A 22,647-nucleotide genomic window follows, 5' to 3' on the forward strand; every position below is an offset into this window, starting at 1 on the left:
GGGCTTATATGGTTGTCTACTTGGAAAAGTGCAGTGAGTTTTTTTCTTGCTCTAGCCACTCATGACCTAAGTTGTGTGCTTTTTTTGGTTCACAATATCTTTCCCTCTCTGTAGATGATCAAGCAAATGTGGTCAGGATGGCCGAGTGGTCTAAGGCGCTGCGTTAAGGCCGCAGTCTCTCCTGGAGGCGTGGGTTTGAATCCCACTTCTGACAAAACTTTAAGTCCATTTTGTCTCTGAGTTCTTTTAGAATCTCAGCTAAAAATTGGCAGTGCATATAATATCTGAATAAGTAACAAACTTCAGTTTCAACTGCAAATTAATTTGCCCAATTCTGTCTTCAAGCTCGTATAATATTCTTCTAGCACTCGTGGTGTTTTATGTGTTTTTTGGGGGGTGCTTAAAAAGTCCCTTTTATTAATGAAAGGGGTTACATTCAGTCTTGTGATATTTTTGGTTTCCAATAAGTAGATTGTTAATTTTATGTAACCTCATTTTCTAATGCTCCATTCAAGAGATGTTTCCACTATGAAATGCAGAGCAAGGGGAAAGAGCACAAGTGATAGAGCGAGTGAGTGAGAAGGGGTGTTGAGGAAGGAGAGAATGAAACAAAGACAGAGTGAGTGAACAGCAGGTAGGCCTAGAAGAGGAGACTAGAAGTGAAGGCGACATACTTTTCCCTGCTTTTGACCTCCCACCCATCCCAAACCGACCACAAACGTACCACCTATGCAACGTTGGTATGCAGAAATTCACGCCTCAGCCAGTGAGGGTAAGTCCCAGGCCAGGGGCTAGAGAGCAAAAGACTGCATGTGCTCAGACGTTCACTGCTAGGGACAGTTGATCTGAAACAAGGTCTGCTCTCTTGTATCCAGCAAGGATCTAGAAATCCTGCATGAATCTGCAAGGCACAATGACAGCATACATTTGCATAATATGCCCCACCTTCTGCCTTCCTACTTCCTGTGCAGTAGTTGTTTGTGTAGAGAGAGAGGTCGCAGGCAAGGTAATTTTGTGAGTAGGATACAGGACCCTAAATAGCTGGTGAGAGGTATGAGGTATTCTAAAAGCATAAAAATTGTACACCTGTGAAATGAAATGCTTTCACATGTGATCTTCTGTGATTATTGTCCTGTGCATAAAGTTGCACCTTGTGTTTGAAGGTTTAAATTATTTCAGGCTTGCATGGAGGCAGAAATTTCTGAGTGACTTTTATACATTTCTTAAGACTCTGCACTGTCAGGATGGCCGAGTGGTCTAAGGCGCTGTGTTTAGGCCGCAGTCTCCTCTGGAGGCGTGGGTTTGAATCCCACTTCTGACAAGACTTTTGGAGATGTAATCTCCTTTTTCAGGTTAACATCTGATGGAAGTTGCATCTGTTGGTCTTCACCTGGGATGTGATTCCGTCCTCATCTAGTCAATCGAGCTGGGGTTTCTCATATATTTCGGTTGTATAAAGTCTTGCTGACAAAGTGCAGTCCTTACTATATGAGCATAGGACCCATGTAAGAGCTCATCTGGAAGAGTCATGCTCTTGTATGCCCTGGCCAGACAGGCCTTGCAAATATGGAAGAATGCCTAGCATCTGGTAGACAGTTGGACTCCAGCACACTTACGGCAATTTCCTCAGGGCTGTGATCAGGGGCTGCTTAGATTTGCGTATTCCACCCTATGTTGTGACATTGAAATTCCTTGTTGAATTTGCTTTAGCTAGCCATGAGGTGGCTGTTGACTCAATTTCAAAGCAGCTTTGGGCCTTTCAAGTGGCTGGTTAATAGCACTTTCTCTTTGTACGCCTTAAAGGTCTAAAGAGTTCTTCATAGGTACTGCTCTCTATGGATTGTTCAAAGATCTGTTGGAAGTACTTATAATAGGATAAATAAATTGAGGGCATGCCTTTTCGGTACCCCACTTGCATGGCTGTCTGGCCTGTGGAAGGTTCCACAAATGCAAGTCAGGATGGCCGAGTGGTCTAAGGCGCTGCGTTCAGGTCGCAGTCTCTTCTGGAGGTGTGGGTTCAAATCCCACTTCTGACAATTGTGTGTTTACTCTACTTTTTTCTTGAGAGAGAAAAAATCTGATAATTTCCCTCACATGGGCTTATATGGTTGTCTACTTGGAAAAGTGCAGTGAGTTTTTTTCTTGCTCTAGCCACTCATGACCTAAGATGTGTGCTTTTTTTGGTTCACAATATCTTTCCCTCTCTGTAGATGATCAAGCAAATGTGGTCAGGATGGCCGATTGATCTAAGGCGCTGCGTTAAGGCCGCAGTCTCTCCTGGAGGCGTGGGTTCGAATCCCACTTCTGACAAAACTTTAAGTCTATTTTGTCTCTGAGTTCTTTTAGAATCTCAGCTAAAAATTGGCAGTGCATATAATATCTGAATAAGTAACAAACTTCAGTTTCAACTGCAAATTAATTTGCCCAATTCTGTCTTCAAGCTCGTATAATATTCTTCTAGCACTCGTGGTGTTTTATGTGTTTTTTGGGGGGTGCTTAAAAAGTCCCTTTTATTAATGAAATGGGTTACATTCAGTCTTGTGATATTTTTGGTTTCCAATAAGTAGATTGTTAATTTTATGTAGCCTCATTTTCTAATGCTCCATTCAAGAGATGTTTCCACTATGAAATGCAGAGCAAGGGGAAAGAGCACAAGTGATAGAGCGAGTGAGTGAGAAGGGGTGTTGAGGAAGGAGAGAATGAAACAAAGACAGAGTGAGTGAACGGCAGGTAGGCCTAGAAGAGGAGACTAGAAGTGAAGGCGACATACTTTTCCATGCTTTTGACCTCCCACCCATCCCAAACCGACCACAAACGTACCATCTATGCAACGTTGGTATGCAGAAATTCACGCCTCAGCCAGTGAGGGTAAGTCCCAGGCCAGGGGCTAGAGAGCAAAAGACTGCATGTGCTCAGACGTTCCCTGCTAGGGACAGTTGATCTGAAACAAGGTCTGCTCTCTTGTATCCAGCAAGGATCTAGAAATCCTGCATGAATCTGCAAGGCACAATGACAGCATACATTTGCATAATATGCCCCACCTTCTGCCTTCCTACTTCCTGTGCAGTAGTTGTTTGTGTAGAGAGAGAGGTCGCAGGCAAGGTAATTTTGTGAGTAGGATACAGGACCCTAAATAGCTGGTGAGAGGTATGAGGTATTTTAAAAGCATAAAAATTGTACACCTGTGAAATGAAATGCTTTCACATGTGATCTTCTGTGTTTATTGTCCTGTGCATAAAGTTGCACCTTGTGTTTGAAGGTTTAAATTATTTCAGGCTTGCATGGAGGCAGAAATTTCTGAGTGACTTTTATACATTTCTTAAGACTCTGCACTGTCAGGATGGCCGAGTGGTCTAAGGTGCTGTGTTTAGGCCGCAGTCTCCTCTGGAGGCGTGCGTTCGAATCCAACTTCTGATATGACTTTTGGAGATGTAATCTCCTTTTTCAGGTTAACATCTGATGGAAGTTGCATCTGTTGGTCTTCACCTGGGATGTGATTCCGTCCTCATCTAGTCAAGAGAGCTGGGGTTTCTCATATATTTCGGTTGTATAAAGTCTTGCTGACAAAGTGCAGTCCTTACTATATGAGCATAGGACCCATGTAAGAGCTCATCTGGAAGAGTCATGCTCTTGTATGCCCTGGCCAGACAGGCCATGCAAATATGGAAGAATGCCTAGCATCTGGTAGACAGTTGGACTCCAGCACACTTACGGCAATTTCCTCAGGGCTGTGATCAGGGGCTGCTTAGATTTGCGTATTCCACCTTATGTTGTGACATTGAAATTCCTTGTTGAATTTGCTTTAGCTAGCCAAGAGGTGGCTGTTGACTCAATTTCAAAGCAGCTTTGGGCCTTTCAAGTGGCTGGTTAATAGCACTTTCTCTTTGTACGCCTTAAAGGTCTAAAGAGTTCTTCATAGGTACTGCTCTCTATGGATTGTTCAAAGATCTGTTGGAAGTACTTATAATAGGATAAATAAATTGAGGGCATGCCTTTTCGGTACCCCACTTGCATGGCTGTCTGGCCTGTGGAAGGTTCCACAAATGCAAGTCAGGATGGCAGAGTGGTCTAAGGCGCTGCGTTCAGGTCACAGTCTCTTCTGGAGGCGTGGGTTCAAATCCCACTTCTGACAATTGTGTGTTTGCTCTACTTTTTTCTTGGGAGAGAAAAAATCTGATCATTTCCCTCACATGGGCTTATATGGTTGTCTACTTGGAAAAGTGCAGTGAGTTTTTTTCTTGCTCTAGCCACTCATGACCTAAGTTGTTTGTTTTTTCTGGTTCACAATATCTTTCCCTCTCTGTAGATGATCAAGCAAATGTGGTCAGGGTGGCCGAGTGGTCTAAGGCGCTGCGTTAAGGCCGCAGTCTCTCCTGGAGGCGTGGGTTTGAATCCCACTTCTGACAAAACTTTAAGTCCATTTTGTCTCTGAGTTCTTTTAGAATCTCAGCTAAAAATTGGCAGTGCATATAATATCTGAATAAGTAACAAACTTCAGTTTCAACTGCAAATTAATTTGCCCAATTCTGTCTTCAAGCTCGTATAATATTCTTCTAGCACTCGTGGTGTTTTATGTGTTTTTTGGGGGGTGCTTAAAAAGTCCCTTTTATTAATGAAATGGGTTACATTCAGTCTTGTGATATTTTTGGTTTCCAATAACTAGATTGTTAATTTTATGTAACCTCATTTTCTAATGCTCCATTCAAGAGATGTTTCCACTATGAAATGCAGAGCAAGGGGAAAGAGCACAAGTGATAGAGCGAGTGAGTGAGAAGGGGTGTTGAGGAAGGAGAGAATGAAACAAAGACAGAGTGAGTGAACGGCAGGTAGGCCTAGAAGAGGAGACTAGAAGTGAAGGCGACATACTTTTCCATGCTTTTGACCTCCCACCCATCCCAAACCGACCACAAACGTACCATCTATGCAACGTTGGTATGCAGAAATTCACGCCTCAGCCAGTGAGGGTAAGTCCCAGGCCAGGGGCTAGAGAGCAAAAGACTGCATGTGCTCAGACGTTCCCTGCTAGGGACAGTTGATCTGAAACAAGGTCTGCTCTCTTGTATCCAGCAAGGATCTAGAAATCCTGCATGAATCTGCAAGGCACAATGACAGCATACATTTGCATAATATGCCCCACCTTCTGCCTTCCTACTTCCTGTGCAGTAGTTGTTTGTGTAGAGAGAGAGGTCGCAGGCAAGGTAATTTTGTGAGTAGGATACAGGACCCTAAATAGCTGGTGAGAGGTATGAGGTATTTTAAAAGCATAAAAATTGTACACCTGTGAAATGAAATGCTTTCACATGTGATCTTCTGTGTTTATTGTCCTGTGCATAAAGTTGCACCTTGTGTTTGAAGGTTTAAATTATTTCAGGCTTGCATGGAGGCAGAAATTTCTGAGTGACTTTTATACATTTCTTAAGACTCTGCACTGTCAGGATGGCCGAGTGGTCTAAGGTGCTGTGTTTAGGCCGCAGTCTCCTCTGGAGGCGTGCGTTCGAATCCAACTTCTGATATGACTTTTGGAGATGTAATCTCCTTTTTCAGGTTAACATCTGATGGAAGTTGCATCTGTTGGTCTTCACCTGGGATGTGATTCCGTCCTCATCTAGTCAAGAGAGCTGGGGTTTCTCATATATTTCGGTTGTATAAAGTCTTGCTGACAAAGTGCAGTCCTTACTATATGAGCATAGGACCCATGTAAGAGCTCATCTGGAAGAGTCATGCTCTTGTATGCCCTGGCCAGACAGGCCATGCAAATATGGAAGAATGCCTAGCATCTGGTAGACAGTTGGACTCCAGCACACTTACGGCAATTTCCTCAGGGCTGTGATCAGGGGCTGCTTAGATTTGCGTATTCCACCTTATGTTGTGACATTGAAATTCCTTGTTGAATTTGCTTTAGCTAGCCAAGAGGTGGCTGTTGACTCAATTTCAAAGCAGCTTTGGGCCTTTCAAGTGGCTGGTTAATAGCACTTTCTCTTTGTACGCCTTAAAGGTCTAAAGAGTTCTTCATAGGTACTGCTCTCTATGGATTGTTCAAAGATCTGTTGGAAGTACTTATAATAGGATAAATAAATTGAGGGCATGCCTTTTCGGTACCCCACTTGCATGGCTGTCTGGCCTGTGGAAGGTTCCACAAATGCAAGTCAGGATGGCAGAGTGGTCTAAGGCGCTGCGTTCAGGTCACAGTCTCTTCTGGAGGCGTGGGTTCAAATCCCACTTCTGACAATTGTGTGTTTGCTCTACTTTTTTCTTGGGAGAGAAAAAATCTGATCATTTCCCTCACATGGGCTTATATGGTTGTCTACTTGGAAAAGTGCAGTGAGTTTTTTTCTTGCTCTAGCCACTCATGACCTAAGTTGTTTGTTTTTTCTGGTTCACAATATCTTTCCCTCTCTGTAGATGATCAAGCAAATGTGGTCAGGGTGGCCGAGTGGTCTAAGGCGCTGCGTTAAGGCCGCAGTCTCTCCTGGAGGCGTGGGTTTGAATCCCACTTCTGACAAAACTTTAAGTCCATTTTGTCTCTGAGTTCTTTTAGAATCTCAGCTAAAAATTGGCAGTGCATATAATATCTGAATAAGTAACAAACTTCAGTTTCAACTGCAAATTAATTTGCCCAATTCTGTCTTCAAGCTCGTATAATATTCTTCTAGCACTCGTGGTGTTTTATGTGTTTTTTGGGGGGTGCTTAAAAAGTCCCTTTTATTAATGAAATGGGTTACATTCAGTCTTGTGATATTTTTGGTTTCCAATAACTAGATTGTTAATTTTATGTAACCTCATTTTCTAATGCTCCATTCAAGAGATGTTTCCACTATGAAATGCAGAGCAAGGGGAAAGAGCACAAGTGATAGAGCGAGTGAGTGAGAAGGGGTGTTGAGGAAGGAGAGAATGAAACAAAGACAGAGTGAGTGAACAGCAGGTAGGCCTAGAAGAGGAGACTAGAAGTGAAGGCGACATACTTTTCCCTGCTTTTGACCTCCCACCCATCCCAAACCGACCACAAACGTACCATCTATGCAACGTTGGTATGCAGAAATTCACGCCTCAGCCAGTGAGGGTAAGTCCCAGGCCAGGGGCTAGAGAGCAAAAGACTGCATGTGCTCAGACGTTCCCTGCTAGGGACAGTTGATCTGAAACAAGGTCTGCTCTCTTGTATCCAGAAAGGATCTAGAAATCCTGCATGAATCTGCAAGGCACAATGACAGCATACATTTGCATAATATGCCCCACCTTCTGCCTTCCTACTTCCTGTGCAGTAGTTGTTTGTGTAGAGAGAGAGGTCGCAGGCAAGGTAATTTTGTGAGTAGGATACAGGACCCTAAATAGCTGGTGAGAGGTATGAGGTATTCTAAAAGCATAAAAATTGTACACCTGTGAAATGAAATGCTTTCACATGTGATCTTCTGTGTTTATTGTCCTGTGCATAAAGTTGCACCTTGTGTTTGAAGGTTTAAATTATTTCAGGCTTGCATGGAGGCAGAAATTTCTGAGTGACTTTTATACATTTCTTAAGACTCTGCACTGTCAGGATGACCGAGTGGTCTAAGGCGCTGTGTTTAGGCCGCAGTCTCCTCTGGAGACGTGGGTTCGAATCCCACTTCTGACATGACTTTTGGAGATGTAATCTCCTTTTTCAGGTTAACATCTGATGGAAGTTGCATCTGTTGGTCTTCACCTGGGATGTGATTCCGTCCTCATCTAGTCAAGAGAGCTGGGGTTTCTCATATATTTCGGTTGTATAAAGTCTTGCTGACAAAGTGCAGTCCTTACTATATGAGCATAGGACCCATGTAAGAGCTCATCTGGAAGAGTCATGCTCTTGTATGCCCTGGCCAGACAGGCCATGCAAATATGGAAGAATGCCTAGCATCTGGTAGACAGTTGGACTCCAGCACACTTACGGCAATTTCCTCAGGGCTGTGATCAGGGGCTGCTTAGATTTGCGTATTCCACCCTATGTTGTGACATTGAAATTCCTTGTTGAATTTGCTTTAGCTAGCCAAGAGGTGGCTGTTGACTCAATTTCAAAGCAGCTTTGGGCCTTTCAAGTGGCTGGTTAATAGCACTTTCTCTTTGTACGCCTTAAAGGTCTAAAGAGTTCTTCATAGGTACTGCTCACTATGGATTGTTCAAAGATCTGTTGGAAGTACTTATAATAGGATAAATAAATTGAGGGCATGCCTTTTCGGTACCCCACTTGCATGGCTGTTTGGCCTGTGGAAGGGTCCACAAATGCAAGTCAGGATGGCCGAGTGGTCTAAGGCGCTGCGTTCAGGTCGCAGTCTCTTCTGGAGGCGTGGGTTCAAATCCCACTTCTGACAATTGTGTGTTTACTCTACTTTTTTCTTGAGAGAGAAAAAATCAGATCATTTCCCTCACATTGGCTTATATGGTTGTCTACTTGGAAAAGTGCAGTGAGTTTTTTTCTTGCTCTAGCCACTCATGACCTAAGATGTGTGCTTTTTTTGGTTCACAATATCTTTCCCTCTCTGTAGATGATCAAGCAAATGTGGTCAGGATGGCCGAGTGGTCTAAGGCGCTGCGTTAAGGCCGCAGTCTCTCCTGGAGGCGTGGGTTCGAATCCCACTTCTGACAAAACTTTAAGTCCATTTTGTCTCTGAGTTCTTTTAGAATCTCAGCTAAAAATTGGCAGTGCATATAATATCTGAATAAGTAACAAACTTCAGTTTCAACTGCAAATTAATTTGCCCAATTCTGTCTTCAAGCTCGTATAATATTCTTCTAGCACTCGTGGTGTTTTATGTGTTTTTTGGGGGGTGCTTAAAAAGTCCCTTTTATTAATGAAATGGGTTACATTCAGTCTTGTGATATTTTTGGTTTCCAATAAGTAGATTGTTAATTTTATGTAACCTCATTTTCTAATGCTCCATTCAAGAGATGTTTCCACTATGAAATGCAGAGCAAGGGGAAAGAGCACAAGTGATAGAGCGAGTGAGTGAGAAGGGGTGTTGAGGAAGGAGAGAATGAAACAAAGACAGAGTGAGTGAACGGCAGGTAGGCCTAGAAGAGGAGACTAGAAGTGAAGGCGACATACTTTTCCATGCTTTTGACCTCCCACCCATCCCAAACCGACCACAAACGTACCATCTATGCAACGTTGGTATGCAGAAATTCACGCCTCAGCCAGTGAGGGTAAGTCCCAGGCCAGGGGCTAGAGAGCAAAAGACTGCATGTGCTCAGACGTTCCCTGCTAGGGACAGTTGATCTGAAACAAGGTCTGCTCTCTTGTATCCAGCAAGGATCTAGAAATCCTGCATGAATCTGCAAGGCACAATGACAGCATACATTTGCATAATATGCCCCACCTTCTGCCTTCCTACTTCCTGTGCAGTAGTTGTTTGTGTAGAGAGAGAGGTCGCAGGCAAGGTAATTTTGTGAATAGGATGCAGGACCCTAAATAGCTGGTGAGAGGTATGAGGTATTTTAAAAGCATAAAAGTTGTACACCTGTGAAATGAAATGCTTTCACATGTGATCTTCTGTGTTTATTGTCCTGTGCATAAAGTTGCACCTTGTGTTTGAAGGTTTAAATTATTTCAGGCTTGCATGGAGGCAGAAATTTCTGAGTGACTTTTATACATTTCTTAAGATTCTGCACTGTCAGGATGGCCGAGTGGTCTAAGGCGCTGTGTTTAGGCCGCAGTCTCCTCTGGAGGCGTGGGTTCGAATCCTACTTCTGACATGACTTTTGGAGATGTAATCTCCTTTTTCAGGTTAACATCTGATGGAAGTTGCATCTGTTGGTCTTCACCTGGGATGTGATTCCGTCCTCATCTAGTCAAGAGAGCTGGGGTTTCTCATATATTTCGGTTGTATAAAGTCTTGCTGACAAAGTGCAGTCCTTACTATATGAGCATAGGACCCATGTAAGAGCTCATCTGGAAGAGTCATGCTCTTGTATGCCCTGGCCCGACAGGCCATGCAAATATGGAAGAATGCCTAGCATCTGGTAGACAGTTGGACTCCAGCACACTTACGGCAATTTCCTCAGGGCTGTGATCAGGGGCTGCTTAGATTTGCGTATTCCACCCTATGTTGTGACATTGAAATTCCTTGTTGAATTTGCTTTATTTAGCCAAGAGGTGGCTGTTGACTCAATTTCAAAGCAGCTTTGGGCCTTTCAAGTGGCTGGTTAATAGCACTTTCTCTTTGTACGCCTTAAAGGTCTAAAGAGTTCTTCATAGGTACTGCTCTCTATGGATTGTTCAAAGATCTGTTGGAAGTACTTATAATAGGATAAATAAATTGAGGGCATGCCTTTTCGGTACCCCACTTGCATGGCTGTCTGGCCTGTGGAAGGTTCCACAAATGCAAGTCAGGATGGCCGAGTGGTCTAAGGCGCTGCGTTCAGGTCGCAGTCTCTTCTGGAGGCGTGGGTTCAAATCCCACTTCTGACAATCGTGTGTTTACTCTACTTTTTTCTTGGGAGAGAAAAAATCAGATCATTTCCCTCACATGGGCTTATATGGTTGTCTACTTGGAAAAGTGCAGTGAGTTTTTTTCTTGCTCTAGCCACTCATGACCTAAGTTGTGTGCTTTTTTTGGTTCACAATATCTTTCCCTCTCTGTAGATGATCAAGCAAATGTGGTCAGGATGGCCGAGTGGTCTAAGGCGCTGCGTTAAAGCTGCAGTCTCTCCTGGAGGCGTGGGTTCGAATCCCACTTCTGACAAAACTTTAAGTCCATTTTGTCTCTGAGTTCTTTTAGAATCTCAGCTAAAAATTGGCAGTGCATATAATATCTGAATAAGTAACAAACTTCAGTTTCAACTGCAAATTAATTTGCCCAATTCTGTCTTCAAGCTCGTATAATATTCTTCTAGCACTCGTGGTGTTTTATGTGTTTTTTGGGGGGTGCTTAAAAAGTCCCTTTAATTAATGAAATGGGTTACATTCAGTCTTGTGATATTTTTGGTTTCCAATAAGTAGATTGTTAATTTTATGTAACCTCATTTTCTAATGCTCCATTCAAGAGATGTTTCCACTATGAAATGCAGAGCAAGGGGAAAGAGCACAAGTGATAGAGCGAGTGAGTGAGAAGGGGTGTTGAGGAAGGAGAGAATGAAACAAAGACAGAGTGAGTGAACGGCAGGTAGGCCTAGAAGAGGAGACTAGAAGTGAAGGCGACATACTTTTCCCTGCTTTTGACCTCCCACCCATCCCAAACCGACCACAAACGTACCATCTATGCAACGTTGGTATGCAGAAATTCACGCCTCAGCCAGTGAGGGTAAGTCCCAGGCCAGGGGCTAGAGAGCAAAAGACTGCATGTGCTCAGACGTTCCCTGCTAGGGACAGTTGATCTGAAACAAGGTCTGCTCTCTTGTATCCAGCAAGGATCTAGAAATACTGCATGAATCTGCAAGGCACAATGACAGCATACATTTGCATAATATGCCCCACCTTCTGCCTTCCTACTTCCTGTGCAGTAGTTGTTTGTGTAGAGAGAGAGGTCACAGGCAAGGTAATTTTGTGAGTAGGATACAGGACCCTAAATAGCTGGTGAGAGGTATGAGGTATTCTAAAAGCATAAAAATTGTACACCTGTGAAATGAAATGCTTTCACATGTGACCTTCTGTGTTTATTGTCCTGTGCATAAAGTTGCACCTTGTGTTTGAAGGTTTAAATTATTTCAGGCTTGCATGGAGGCAGAAATTTCTGAGTAACTTTTATACATTTCTTAAGACTCTGCACTGTCAGGATGGCCGAGTGGTCTAAGGCGCTGTGTTTAGGCCGCAGTCTCCTCTGGAGGCGTGGGTTCGAATCCCACTTCTGACATGACTTTTGGAGATGTAATCTCCTTTTTCAGGTTAACATCTGATGGAAGTTGCATCTGTTGGTCTTCACCTGGGATGTGATTCCGTCCTCATCTAGTCAAGAGAGCTGGGGTTTCTCATATATTTCGGTTGCATAAAGTCTTGCTGACAAAGTGCAGTCCTTACTATATGAGCATAGGACCCATGTAAGAGCTCATCTGGAAGAGTCATGCTCTTGTATGCCCTGGCCAGACAGGCCATGCAAATATGGAAGAATGCCTAGCATCTGGTAGACAGTTGGACTCCAGCACACTTACGGCAATTTCCTCAGGGCTGTGATCAGGGGCTGCTTAGATTTGCGTATTCCACCCTATGTTGTGACATTGAAATTCCTTGTTGAATTTGCTTTAGCTAGCCAAGAGGTGGCTGTTGACTCAATTTCAAAGCAGCTTTGGGCCGTTCAAGTGGCTGGTTAATAGCACTTTCTCTTTGTACGCCTTAAAGGTCTAAAGAGTTCTTCATAGGTACTGCTCTCTATGGATTGTTCAAAGATCTGTTGGAAGTACTTATAATAGGATAAATAAATTGAGGGCATGCCTTTTCGGTACCCCACTTGCATGGCTGTCTGGCCTGTGGAAGGTTCTGCAAATGCAAATCAGGATGGCTGAGTGGTCTAAGGCGCTGCGTTCAGTTCGCAGTCTCTTCTCGAGGCGTGGGTTCAAATCCCACTTCTGACAATTGTGTGTTTACTCTACTTTTTTCTTGGGAGAGAAAAAATCAGATCATTTCCCTCACATGGGCTTATATGGTTGTCTACTTGGAAAAGTGCAGTGAGTTTTTTTCTTGCTCTAGCCACTCATGACCTAAGTTGTGTGCTTTTTTTGGTTCACAATATCTTTCCCTCTCTGTAGATGATCAAGCAAATGTGGGCAGGGTGGCCGAGTGGTCTAAGGCGCTGCGTTAAGGCCGCAGTCTCTCCTGGAGGCGTGGGTTCGAATCCCACTTCTGACAAAACTTTAAGTCCATTTTGTCTCTGAGTTCTTTTAGAATCTCAGCTAAAAATTGGCAGTGCATATAATATCTGAATAAGTAACAAACTTCAGTTTCAACTGCAAATTAATTTGCCCAATTCTGTCTTCAAGCTCGTATAATATTCTTCTAGCACTCGTGGTGTTTTATGTGTTTTTTGGGGGGTGCTTAAAAAGTCCCTTTTATTAATGAAATGGGTTACATTCAGTCTTGTGATATTTTTAGTTTCCAATAAGTAGATTGTTAATTTTATGTAACCTCATTTTCTAATGCTCCATTCAAGAGATGTTTCCACTATGAAATGCAGAGCAAGGGGAAAGAGCACAAGTGATAGAGCGAGTGAGTGAGAAGGGGTGTTGAGGAAGGAGAGAATGAAACAAAGACAGAGTGAGTGAACGGCAGGTAGGCCTAGAAGAGGAGACTAGAAGTGAAGGCGACATACTTTTCCCTGCTTTTGACCTCCCACCCATCCCAAACCGACCACAAACGTACCATCTATGCAACGTTGGTATGCAGAAATTCACGCCTCAGCCAGTGAGGGTAAGTCCCAGGCCAGGGGCTTGAGAGCAAAAGACTGCATGTGCTCAGACGTTCCCTGCTAGGGACAGTTGATCTGAAACAAGGTCTGCTCTCTTGTATCCAGAAAGGATCTAGAAATCCTGCATGAATCTGCAAGGCACAATGACAGCATACATTTGCATAATATGCCGCACCTTCTGCCTTCCTACTTCATGTGCAGTAGTTGTTTGTGTAGAGAGAGAGATCGCAGGCAAGGTAATTTTGTGAGTAGGATACAGGACCCTAAATAGCTGGTGAGAGGTATGAGGTATTCTAAAAGCATAAAAATTGTACACCTGTGAAATGAAATGCTTTCACATGTGATCTTCTGTGTTTATTGTCCTGTGCATAAAGTTGCACCTTGTGTTTGAAGGTTTAAATTATTTCAGGCTTGCATGGAGGCAGAAATTTCTGAGTGACTTTTATACATTTCTAAAGACTCTACACTGTCAGGATGGCTGAGTGGTCTAAGGCGCTGTGTTTAGGCCGAAGTCTCCTCTGGAGGCGTGGGTTCGAATCCCACTTCTGACATGACTTTTGGAGATGTAATCTCCTTTTTCAGGTTAACATCTGATGGAAGTTGCATCTGTTGGTCTTCACCTGGGATGTGATTCTGTCCTCATCTAGTCAAGAGAGCTGGGGTTTCTCATATATTTCGGTTGTATAAAGTCTTGCTGACAAAGCGCAGTCCTTACTATATGAGCATAGGACCCATGTAAGAGCTCATCTGGAAGAGTCATGCTCTTGTATGCCCTGGCCAGACAGGCCATGCAAATATGGAAGAATGCCTAGCATCTGGTAGACAGTTGGACTCCAGCACACTTACGGCAATTTCCTCAGGGCTGTGATCAGGGGCTGCTTAGATTTGCGTATTCCACCCTATGTTGTGACATTGAAATTCCTTGTTGAATTTGCTTTAGCTACCCAAGAGGTGGCTGTTGACTCAATTTCAAAGCAGCTTTGGGCCTTTCAAGTGGCTGGTTAATAGCACTTTCTCTTTGTACGCCTTAAAGGTCTAAAGAGTTCTTCATAGGTACTGCTCTCTATGGATTGTTCAAAGAACTGTTGGAAGTACTTATAATAGGATAAATAAATTGAGGGCATGCCTTTTCGGTACCCCACTTGCATGGCTGTCTGGCCTGTGGAAGGTTCCACAAATGCAAGTCAGGATGGCCGAGTGGTCTAAGGTGCTGCGTTCAGGTCACAGTCTCTTCTGGAGGCGTGGGATCAAATCCCACTTCTGACAATTGTGTGTTTACTCTACTTTTTTCTTGGGAGAGAAAAAATCTGATCATTTCCCTCACATGGGCTTATATGGTTGTCTACTTGGAAAAGTGCAGTGAGTTTTTTTCTTGCTCTAGCCACTCATGACCTAAGTTGTTTGTTTTTTCTGGTTCACAATATCTTTCCCTCTCTGTAGATGATCAAGCAAATGTGGTCAGGGTGGCCGAGTGGTCTAAGGCGCTGCGTTAAGGCCGCAGTCTCTCCTGGAGGCGTGGGTTCGAATCCCACTTCTGACAAAACTTTAAGTCCATTTTGTCTCTGAGTTCTTTTAGAATCTCAGCTAAAAATTGGCAGTGCATATAATATCTGAATAAGTAACAAACTTCAGTTTCAACTGCAAATTAATTTGCGCAATTCTGTCTTCAAGCTCGTATAATATTCTTCTAGCACTCGTGGTGTTTTATGTGTTTTTTGGGGGGTGCTTAAAAAGTCCCTTTTATTAATGAAATGGGTTACATTCAGTCTTGTGATATTTTTGGTTTCCAATAAGTAGATTGTTAATTTTATGTAACCTCATTTTCTAATGCTCCATTCAAGAGATGTTTCCACTATGAAATGCAGAGCAAGGGGAAAGAGCACAAGTGATAGAGCGAGTGAGTGAGAAGGGGTGTTGAGGAAGGAGAGAATGAAACAAAGACAGAGTGAGTGAACGGCAGGTAGGCCTAGAAGAGGAGACTAGAAGTGAAGGCGACATACTTTTCCCTGCTTTTGACCTCCCACCCATCCCAAACCGACCACAAACGTACCATCTATGCAACGTTGGTATGCAGAAATTCACGCCTCAGCCAGTGAGGGTAAGTCCCAGGCCAGGGGCTAGAGAGCAAAAGACTGCATGTGCTCAGACGTTCCCTGCTAGGGACAGTTGATCTGAAACAAGGTCTGCTCTCTTGTATCCAGAAAGGATCTAGAAATCCTGCATGAATCTGCAAGGCACAATGACAGCATACATTTGCATAATATGCCCCACCTTCTGCCTTCCTACTTCCTGTGCAGTAGTTGTTTGTGTAGAGAGAGAGGTCGCAGGCAAGGTAATTTTGTGAGTAGGATACAGGACCCTAAATAGCTGGTGAGAGGTATGAGGTATTCTAAAAGCATAAAAATTGTACACCTGTGAAATGAAATGCTTTCACATGTGATCTTCTGTGTTTATTGTCCTGTGCATAAAGTTGCACCTTGTGTTTGAAGGTTTAAATTATTTCAGGCTTGCATGGAGGCAGAAATTTCTGAGTGACTTTTATACATTTCTTAAGACTCTGCACTGTCAGGATGACCGAGTGGTCTAAGGCGCTGTGTTTAGGCCGCAGTCTCCTCTGGAGGCGTGGGTTCGAATCCCACTTCTGACATGACTTTTGGAGATGTAATCTCCTTTTTCAGGTTAACATCTGATGGAAGTTGCATCTGTTGGTCTTCACCTGGGATGTGATTCCGTCCTCATCTAGTCAAGAGAGCTGGGGTTTCTCATATATTTCGGTTGTATAAAGTCTTGCTGACAAAGTGCAGTCCTTACTATATGAGCATAGGACCCATGTAAGAGCTCATCTGGAAGAGTCATGCTCTTGTATGCCCTGGCCAGACAGGCCATGCAAATATGGAAGAATGCCTAGCATCTGGTAGACAGTTGGACTCCAGCACACTTATGGCAATTTCCTCAGGGCTGTGATCAGGGGCTGCTTAGATTTGCGTATTCCACCCTATGTGGTGACATTGAAATTCCTTGTTGAATTTGCTTTAGCTAGCCAAGAGGTGGCTGTTGACTCAATTTCAAAGCAGCTTTGGGCCTTTCAAGTGGCTGGTTAATAGCACTTTCTCTTTGTACGCCTTAAAGGTCTAAAGAGTTCTTCATAGGTACTGCTCTCTATGGATTGTTCAAAGATCTGTTGGAAGTACTTATAATAGGATAAATAAATTGAGGGCATGCCTTTTCGGTACCCCACTTGCATGGCTGTCTGGCCTGTGGAAGGGTCCACAAATGCACGTCAGGATGGCCGAGTGGTCTAAGGTGCTGCGTTCAGGTCGCAGTCTCTTCTGGAGGCGTTTGTTCAAATCCCACTTCTGACAATTGTGTGTTTACTCTACTTTTTTCTTGAGAGAGAAAAAATCAGATCATTTCCCTCACATGGGCTTATATGGTTGTCTACTTGGAAAAGTGCAGTGAGTTTTTTTCTTGCTCTAGCCACTCATGACCTAAGATGTGTGCTTTTTTTGGTTCACAATATCTTCCCCTCTCTGTAGATGATCAAGCAAATGTGGTCAGGATGGCCGAGTGGTCTAAGGCGCTGCGTTAAGGTCGCAGTCTCTCCTGGAGGCGTGGGTTCGAATCCCACTTCTGACAAAACTTTAAGTCCATTTTGTCTCTGAGTTCTTTTAGAATCTCAGCTAAAAATTGGCAGTGCATATAATATCTGAATAAGTAACAAACTTCAGTTTCAACTGCAAATTAATTTGCCCAATTCTGTCTTCAAGCTCGTATAATATTCTTCTAGCACTCGTGGTGTTTTATGTGTTTTTTGGGGGGTGCTTAAAAAGTCCCTTTTATTAATGAAATGGGTTACATTCAGTCTTGTGATATTTTTGGTTTCCAATAAGTAGATTGTTAATTTTATGTAACCTCATTTTCTAATGCTCCATTCAAGAGATGTTTCCACTATGAAATGCAGAGCAAGGGGAAAGAGCACAAGTGATAGAGCGAGTGAGTGAGAAGGGGTGTTGAGGAAGGAGAGAATGAAACAAAGACAGAGTGAGTGAACGGCAGGTAGGCCTAGAAGAGGAGACTAGAAGTGAAGGCGACATACTTTTCCCTGCTTTTGACCTCCCACCCATCCCAAACCGACCACAAACGTACCATCTATGCAACGTTGGTATGCAGAAATTCACGCCTCAGCCAGTGAGGGTAAGTCCCAGGCCAGGGGCTAGAGAGCAAAAGACTGCATGTGCTCAGACGTTCCCTGCTAGGGACAGTTGATCTGAAACAAGGTCTGCTCTCTTGTATCCAGAAAGGATCTAGAAATCCTGCATGAATCTGCAAGGCACAATGACAGCATACATTTGCATAATATGCCCCACCTTCTGCCTTCCTACTTCCTGTGCAGTAGTTGTTTGTGTAGAGAGAGAGGTCGCAGGCAAGGTAATTTTGTGAGTAGGATACAGGACCCTAAATAGCTGGTGAGAGGTATGAGGTATTCTAAAAGCATAAAAATTGTACACCTGTGAAATGAAATGCTTTCACATGTGATCTTCTGTGTTTATTGTCCTGTGCATAAAGTTGCACCTTGTGTTTGAAGGTTTAAATGATTTCAGGCTTGCATGGAGGCAGAAATTTCTGAGTGACTTTTATACATTTCTTAAGACTCTGCACTGTCAGGATGACCGAGTGGTCTAAGGCGCTGTGTTTAGGCCGCAGTCTCCTCTGGAGGCGTGGGTTCGAATCCCACTTCTGACATGACTTTTGGAGATGTAATCTCCTTTTTCAGGTTAACATCTGATGGAAGTTGCATCTGTTGGTCTTCACCTGGGATGTGATTCCGTCCTCATCTAGTCAAGAGAGCTGGGGTTTCTCATATATTTCGGTTGTATAAAGTCTTGCTGACAAAGTGCAGTCCTTACTATATGAGCATAGGACCCATGTAAGAGCTCATCTGGAAGAGTCATGCTCTTGTATGCCCTGGCCAGACAGGCCATGCAAATATGGAAGAATGCCTAGCATCTGGTAGACAGTTGGACTCCAGCACACTTACGGCAATTTCCTCAGGGCTGTGATCAGGGGCTGCTTAGATTTGCGTATTCCACCCTATGTTGTGACATTGAAATTCCTTGTTGAATTTGCTTTAGCTAGCCAAGAGGTGGCTGTTGACTCAATTTCAAAGCAGCTTTGGGCCGTTCAAGTGGCTGGTTAATAGCACTTTCTCTTTGTACGCCTTAAAGGTCTAAAGAGTTCTTCATAGGTACTGCTCTCTATGGATTGTTCAAAGATCTGTTGGAAGTACTTATAATAGGATAAATAAATTGAGGGCATGCCTTTTCGGTACCCCACTTGCATGGCTGTCTGGCCTGTGGAAGGTTCCGCAAATGCAAATCAGGATGGCCGAGTGGTCTAAGGCGCTGCGTTCAGTTCGCAGTCTCTTCTCGAGGCGTGGGTTCAAATCCCACTTCTGACAATTGTGTGTTTACTCTACTTTTTTCTTGGGAGAGAAAAAATCTGATCATTTCCCTCACATGGGCTTATATGGTTGTCTACTTGGAAAAGTGCAGTGAGTTTTTTTCTTGCTCTAGCCACTCATGACCTAAGTTGTTTGTTTTTTCTGGTTCACAATATCTTTCCCTCTCTGTAGATGATCAAGCAAATGTGGTCAGGGTGGCCGAGTGGTCTAAGGCGCTGCGTTAAGGCCGCAGTCTCTCCTGGAGGCGTGGGTTCGAATCCCACTTCTGACAAAACTTTAAGTCCATTTTGTCTCTGAGTTCTTTTAGAATCTCAGCTAAAAATTGGCAGTGCATATAATATCTGAATAAGTAACAAACTTCAGTTTCAACTGCAAATGAATTTGCCCAATTCTGTCTTCAAGCTCGTATAATATTCTTCTAGCACTCGTGGTGTTTTATGTGTTTTTTGGGGGGTGCTTAAAAAGTCCCTTTTATTAATGAAATGGGTTACATTCAGTCTTGTGATATTTTTGGTTTCCAATAAGTAGATTGTTAATTTTATGTAACCTCATTTTCTAATGCTCCATTCAAGAGATGTTTCCACTATGAAATGCAGAGCAAGGGGAAAGAGCACAAGTGATAGAGCGAGTGAGTGAGAAGGGGTGTTGAGGAAGGAGAGAATGAAACAAAGACAGAGTGAGTGAACGGCAGGTAGGCCTAGAAGAGGAGACTAGAAGTGAAGGCGACATACTTTTCCCTGCTTTTGACCTCCCACCCATCCCAAACCGACCACAAACGTACCATCTATGCAACGTTGGTATGCAGAAATTCACGCCTCAGCCAGTGAGGGTAAGTCCCAGGCCAGGGGCTAGAGAGCAAAAGACTGCATGTGCTCAGACGTTCCCTGCTAGGGACAGTTGATCTGAAACAAGGTCTGCTCTCTTGTATCCAGCAAGGATCTAGAAATACTGCATGAATCTGCAAGGCACAATGACAGCATACATTTGCATAATATGCCCCACCTTCTGCCTTCCTACTTCCTGTGCAGTAGTTGTTTGTGTAGAGAGAGAGGTCACAGGCAAGGTAATTTTGTGAGTAGGATACAGGACCCTAAATAGCTGGTGAGAGGTATGAGGTATTCTAAAAGCATAAAAATTGTACACCTGTGAAATGAAATGCTTTCACATGTGACCTTCTGTGTTTATTGTCCTGTGCATAAAGTTGCACCTTGTGTTTGAAGGTTTAAATTATTTCAGGCTTGCATAGAGGCAGAAATTTCTGAGTGACTTTTATACATTTCTTAAGACTCTGCACTGTCAGGATGGCCGAGTGGTCTAAGGCGCTGTGTTTAGGCCGCAGTCTCCTCTGGAGGCGTGGGTTCGAATCCCACTTCTGACATGACTTTTGGAGATGTAATCTCCTTTTTCAGGTTAACATCTGATGGAAGTTGCATCTGTTGGTCTTCACCTGGGATGTGATTCCGTCCTCATCTAGTCAAGAGAGCTGGGGTTTCTCATATATTTCGGTTGTATAAAGTCTTGCTGACAAAGTGCAGTCCTTACTATATGAGCATAGGACCCATGTAAGAGCTCATCTGGAAGAGTCATGCTCTTGTATGCCCTGGCCAGACAGGCCATGCAAATATGGAAGAATGCCTAGCATCTGGTAGACAGTTGGACTCCAGCACACTTACGGCAATTTCCTCAGGGCTGTGATCAGGGGCTGCTTAGATTTGCGTATTCCACCCTATGTTGTGACATTGAAATTCCTTGTTGAATTTGCTTTAGCTAGCCAAGAGGTGGCTGTTGACTCAATTTCAAAGCAGCTTTGGGCCGTTCAAGTGGCTGGTTAATAGCACTTTCTCTTTGTACGCCTTAAAGGTCTAAAGAGTTCTTCATAGGTACTGCTCTCTATGGATTGTTCAAAGATCTGTTGGAAGTACTTATAATAGGATAAATAAATTGAGGGCATGCCTTTTCGGTACCCCACTTGCATGGCTGTCTGGCCTGTGGAAGGTTCCGCAAATGCAAATCAGGATGGCCGAGTGGTCTAAGGCGCTGCGTTCAGTTCGCAGTCTCTTCTCGAGGCGTGGGTTCAAATCCCACTTCTGACAATTGTGTGTTTACTCTACTTTTTTCTTGGGAGAGAAAAAATCTGATCATTTCCCTCACATGGGCTTATATGGTTGTCTACTTGGAAAAGTGCAGTGAGTTTTTTTCTTGCTCTAGCCACTCATGACCTAAGTTGTGTGCTTTTTTTGGTTCACAATATCTTTCCCTCTCTGTAGATGATCAAGCAAATGTGGTCAGGGTGGCCGAGTGGTCTAAGGCGCTGCGTTAAGGCCACAGTCTCTCCTGGAGGCGTGGGTTCGAATCCCACTTCTGACAAAACTTTAAGTCCATTTTGTCTCTGAGTTCTTTTAGAATCTCAGCTAAAAATTGGCAGTGCATATAATATCTGAATAAGTAACAAACTTCAGTTTCAACTGCAAATTAATTTGCCCAATTCTGTCTTCAAGCTCGTATAATATTCTTCTAGCACTCGTGGTGTTTTATGTGTTTTTTGGGGGGTGCTTAAAAAGTCCCTTTTATTAATGAAATGGGTTACATTCAGTCTTGTGATATTTTTGGTTTCCAATAAGTAGATTGTTAATTTTATGTAACCTCATTTTCTAATGCTCCATTCAAGAGATGTTTCCACTATGAAATGCAGAGCAAGGGGAAAGAGCACAAGTGATAGAGCGAGTGAGTGAGAAGGGGTGTTGAGGAAGGAGAGAATGAAACAAAGACAGAGTGAGTGAACGGCAGGTAGGCCTAGAAGAGGAGACTAGAAGTGAAGGCGACATACTTTTCCCTGCTTTTGACCTCCCACCCATCCCAAACCGACCACAAACGTACCATCTATGCAACGTTGGTATGCAGAAATTCACGCCTCAGCCAGTGAGGGTAAGTCCCAGGCCAGGGGCTAGAGAGCAAAAGACAGCATGTGCTCAGACGTTCCCTGCTAGGGACAGTTGATCTGAAACAAGGTCTGCTCTCTTGTATCCAGAAAGGATCTAGAAATCCTGCATGAATCTGCAAGGCACAATGACAGCATACATTTGCATAATATGCCCCACCTTCTGCCTTCCTACTTCCTGTGCAGTAGTTGTTTGTGTAGAGAGAGAGGTCGCAGGCAAGGTAATTTTGTGAGTAGGATACAGGACCCTAAATAGCTGGTTAGAGGTATGAGGTATTCTAAAAGCATAAAAATTGTACACCTGTGAAATGAAATGCTTTCACATGTGATCTTCTGTGTTTATTGTCCTGTGCATAAAGTTGCACCTTGTGTTTGAAGGTTTAAATTATTTCAGGCTTGCATGGAGGCAGAAATTTCTGAGTGACTTTTATACATTTCTTAAGACTCTACACTGTCAGGATGGCCGAGTGGTCTAAGGTGCTGTGTTTAGGCCGCAGTCTTCTCTGGAGGCGTGGGTTCGAATCCCACTTCTGACATGACTTTTGGAGATGTAATCTCCTTTTTCAGGTTAACATCTGATGGAAGTTGCATCTGTTGGTCTTCACCTGGGATGTGATTCCGTCCTCATCTAGTCAAGAGAGCTGGGGTTTTGTGGTGATTGCATGTTACTTTAAGAGCTGTTAGAATTGTTATGTGTAATGGAATCTACTGCATTGCTCTGTACTGAATAGGAATGCTATGATCTCATTTATGCTGTTCCTGTTTGTGTTACTGCATGCACTTTGCTTCTCCTGAAGTTCATCTCGAATAAATACCTGAATACCATTTCAAGGAGTTCGTCCCCTTTGTGAAGATGTCACTACAGAATTGGCAACGAGATGGGCACAACTTGTGATTTCAAC

The 22,647-nt window shown here is 43.5% G+C and overlaps 16 non-coding genes across 16 annotated transcripts; all 16 read left to right on the forward strand.

The window, feature by feature from the left end:
- The first annotated feature begins 131 nt into the window (after positions 1 to 131).
- On the forward strand, positions 132 to 214 carry TRNAL-AAG (transfer RNA leucine (anticodon AAG)). The gene has a single exon. It is a non-coding gene; the product is annotated as a tRNA-Leu (tRNA).
- Positions 215 to 1,238: 1,024 nt separating this feature from the next.
- On the forward strand, positions 1,239 to 1,321 carry TRNAL-UAG (transfer RNA leucine (anticodon UAG)). The gene has a single exon. It is a non-coding gene; the product is annotated as a tRNA-Leu (tRNA).
- A 632-nt stretch (positions 1,322 to 1,953) lies between these two features.
- On the forward strand, positions 1,954 to 2,036 carry TRNAL-CAG (transfer RNA leucine (anticodon CAG)). Its single transcript has one exon. It is a non-coding gene; the product is annotated as a tRNA-Leu (tRNA).
- Positions 2,037 to 4,323: 2,287 nt separating this feature from the next.
- Positions 4,324 to 4,406, forward strand: TRNAL-AAG (transfer RNA leucine (anticodon AAG)). Its single transcript has one exon. It is a non-coding gene; the product is annotated as a tRNA-Leu (tRNA).
- Positions 4,407 to 6,419: 2,013 nt separating this feature from the next.
- On the forward strand, positions 6,420 to 6,502 carry TRNAL-AAG (transfer RNA leucine (anticodon AAG)). The gene has a single exon. It is a non-coding gene; the product is annotated as a tRNA-Leu (tRNA).
- A 1,739-nt stretch (positions 6,503 to 8,241) lies between these two features.
- On the forward strand, positions 8,242 to 8,324 carry TRNAL-CAG (transfer RNA leucine (anticodon CAG)). The gene has a single exon. It is a non-coding gene; the product is annotated as a tRNA-Leu (tRNA).
- Positions 8,325 to 8,515: 191 nt separating this feature from the next.
- On the forward strand, positions 8,516 to 8,598 carry TRNAL-AAG (transfer RNA leucine (anticodon AAG)). Its single transcript has one exon. It is a non-coding gene; the product is annotated as a tRNA-Leu (tRNA).
- Positions 8,599 to 9,622: 1,024 nt separating this feature from the next.
- TRNAL-UAG (transfer RNA leucine (anticodon UAG)) lies at positions 9,623 to 9,705 on the forward strand. The gene has a single exon. It is a non-coding gene; the product is annotated as a tRNA-Leu (tRNA).
- Positions 9,706 to 10,337: 632 nt separating this feature from the next.
- Positions 10,338 to 10,420, forward strand: TRNAL-CAG (transfer RNA leucine (anticodon CAG)). Its single transcript has one exon. It is a non-coding gene; the product is annotated as a tRNA-Leu (tRNA).
- A 191-nt stretch (positions 10,421 to 10,611) lies between these two features.
- On the forward strand, positions 10,612 to 10,694 carry TRNAF-AAA (transfer RNA phenylalanine (anticodon AAA)). Its single transcript has one exon. It is a non-coding gene; the product is annotated as a tRNA-Phe (tRNA).
- A 1,024-nt stretch (positions 10,695 to 11,718) lies between these two features.
- On the forward strand, positions 11,719 to 11,801 carry TRNAL-UAG (transfer RNA leucine (anticodon UAG)). Its single transcript has one exon. It is a non-coding gene; the product is annotated as a tRNA-Leu (tRNA).
- A 3,002-nt stretch (positions 11,802 to 14,803) lies between these two features.
- Positions 14,804 to 14,886, forward strand: TRNAL-AAG (transfer RNA leucine (anticodon AAG)). The gene has a single exon. It is a non-coding gene; the product is annotated as a tRNA-Leu (tRNA).
- Positions 14,887 to 16,899: 2,013 nt separating this feature from the next.
- TRNAL-AAG (transfer RNA leucine (anticodon AAG)) lies at positions 16,900 to 16,982 on the forward strand. Its single transcript has one exon. It is a non-coding gene; the product is annotated as a tRNA-Leu (tRNA).
- Positions 16,983 to 18,995: 2,013 nt separating this feature from the next.
- On the forward strand, positions 18,996 to 19,078 carry TRNAL-AAG (transfer RNA leucine (anticodon AAG)). Its single transcript has one exon. It is a non-coding gene; the product is annotated as a tRNA-Leu (tRNA).
- A 1,024-nt stretch (positions 19,079 to 20,102) lies between these two features.
- On the forward strand, positions 20,103 to 20,185 carry TRNAL-UAG (transfer RNA leucine (anticodon UAG)). The gene has a single exon. It is a non-coding gene; the product is annotated as a tRNA-Leu (tRNA).
- A 2,013-nt stretch (positions 20,186 to 22,198) lies between these two features.
- On the forward strand, positions 22,199 to 22,281 carry TRNAL-UAG (transfer RNA leucine (anticodon UAG)). The gene has a single exon. It is a non-coding gene; the product is annotated as a tRNA-Leu (tRNA).
- Positions 22,282 to 22,647: the final 366 nt, after the last annotated feature.

This window comes from Lissotriton vulgaris, chromosome 8 (assembly GCF_964263255.1).
Source record: "Lissotriton vulgaris chromosome 8, aLisVul1.2, whole genome shotgun sequence".
Classification (NCBI taxonomy): Eukaryota; Metazoa; Chordata; class Amphibia; order Caudata; family Salamandridae; genus Lissotriton; species Lissotriton vulgaris.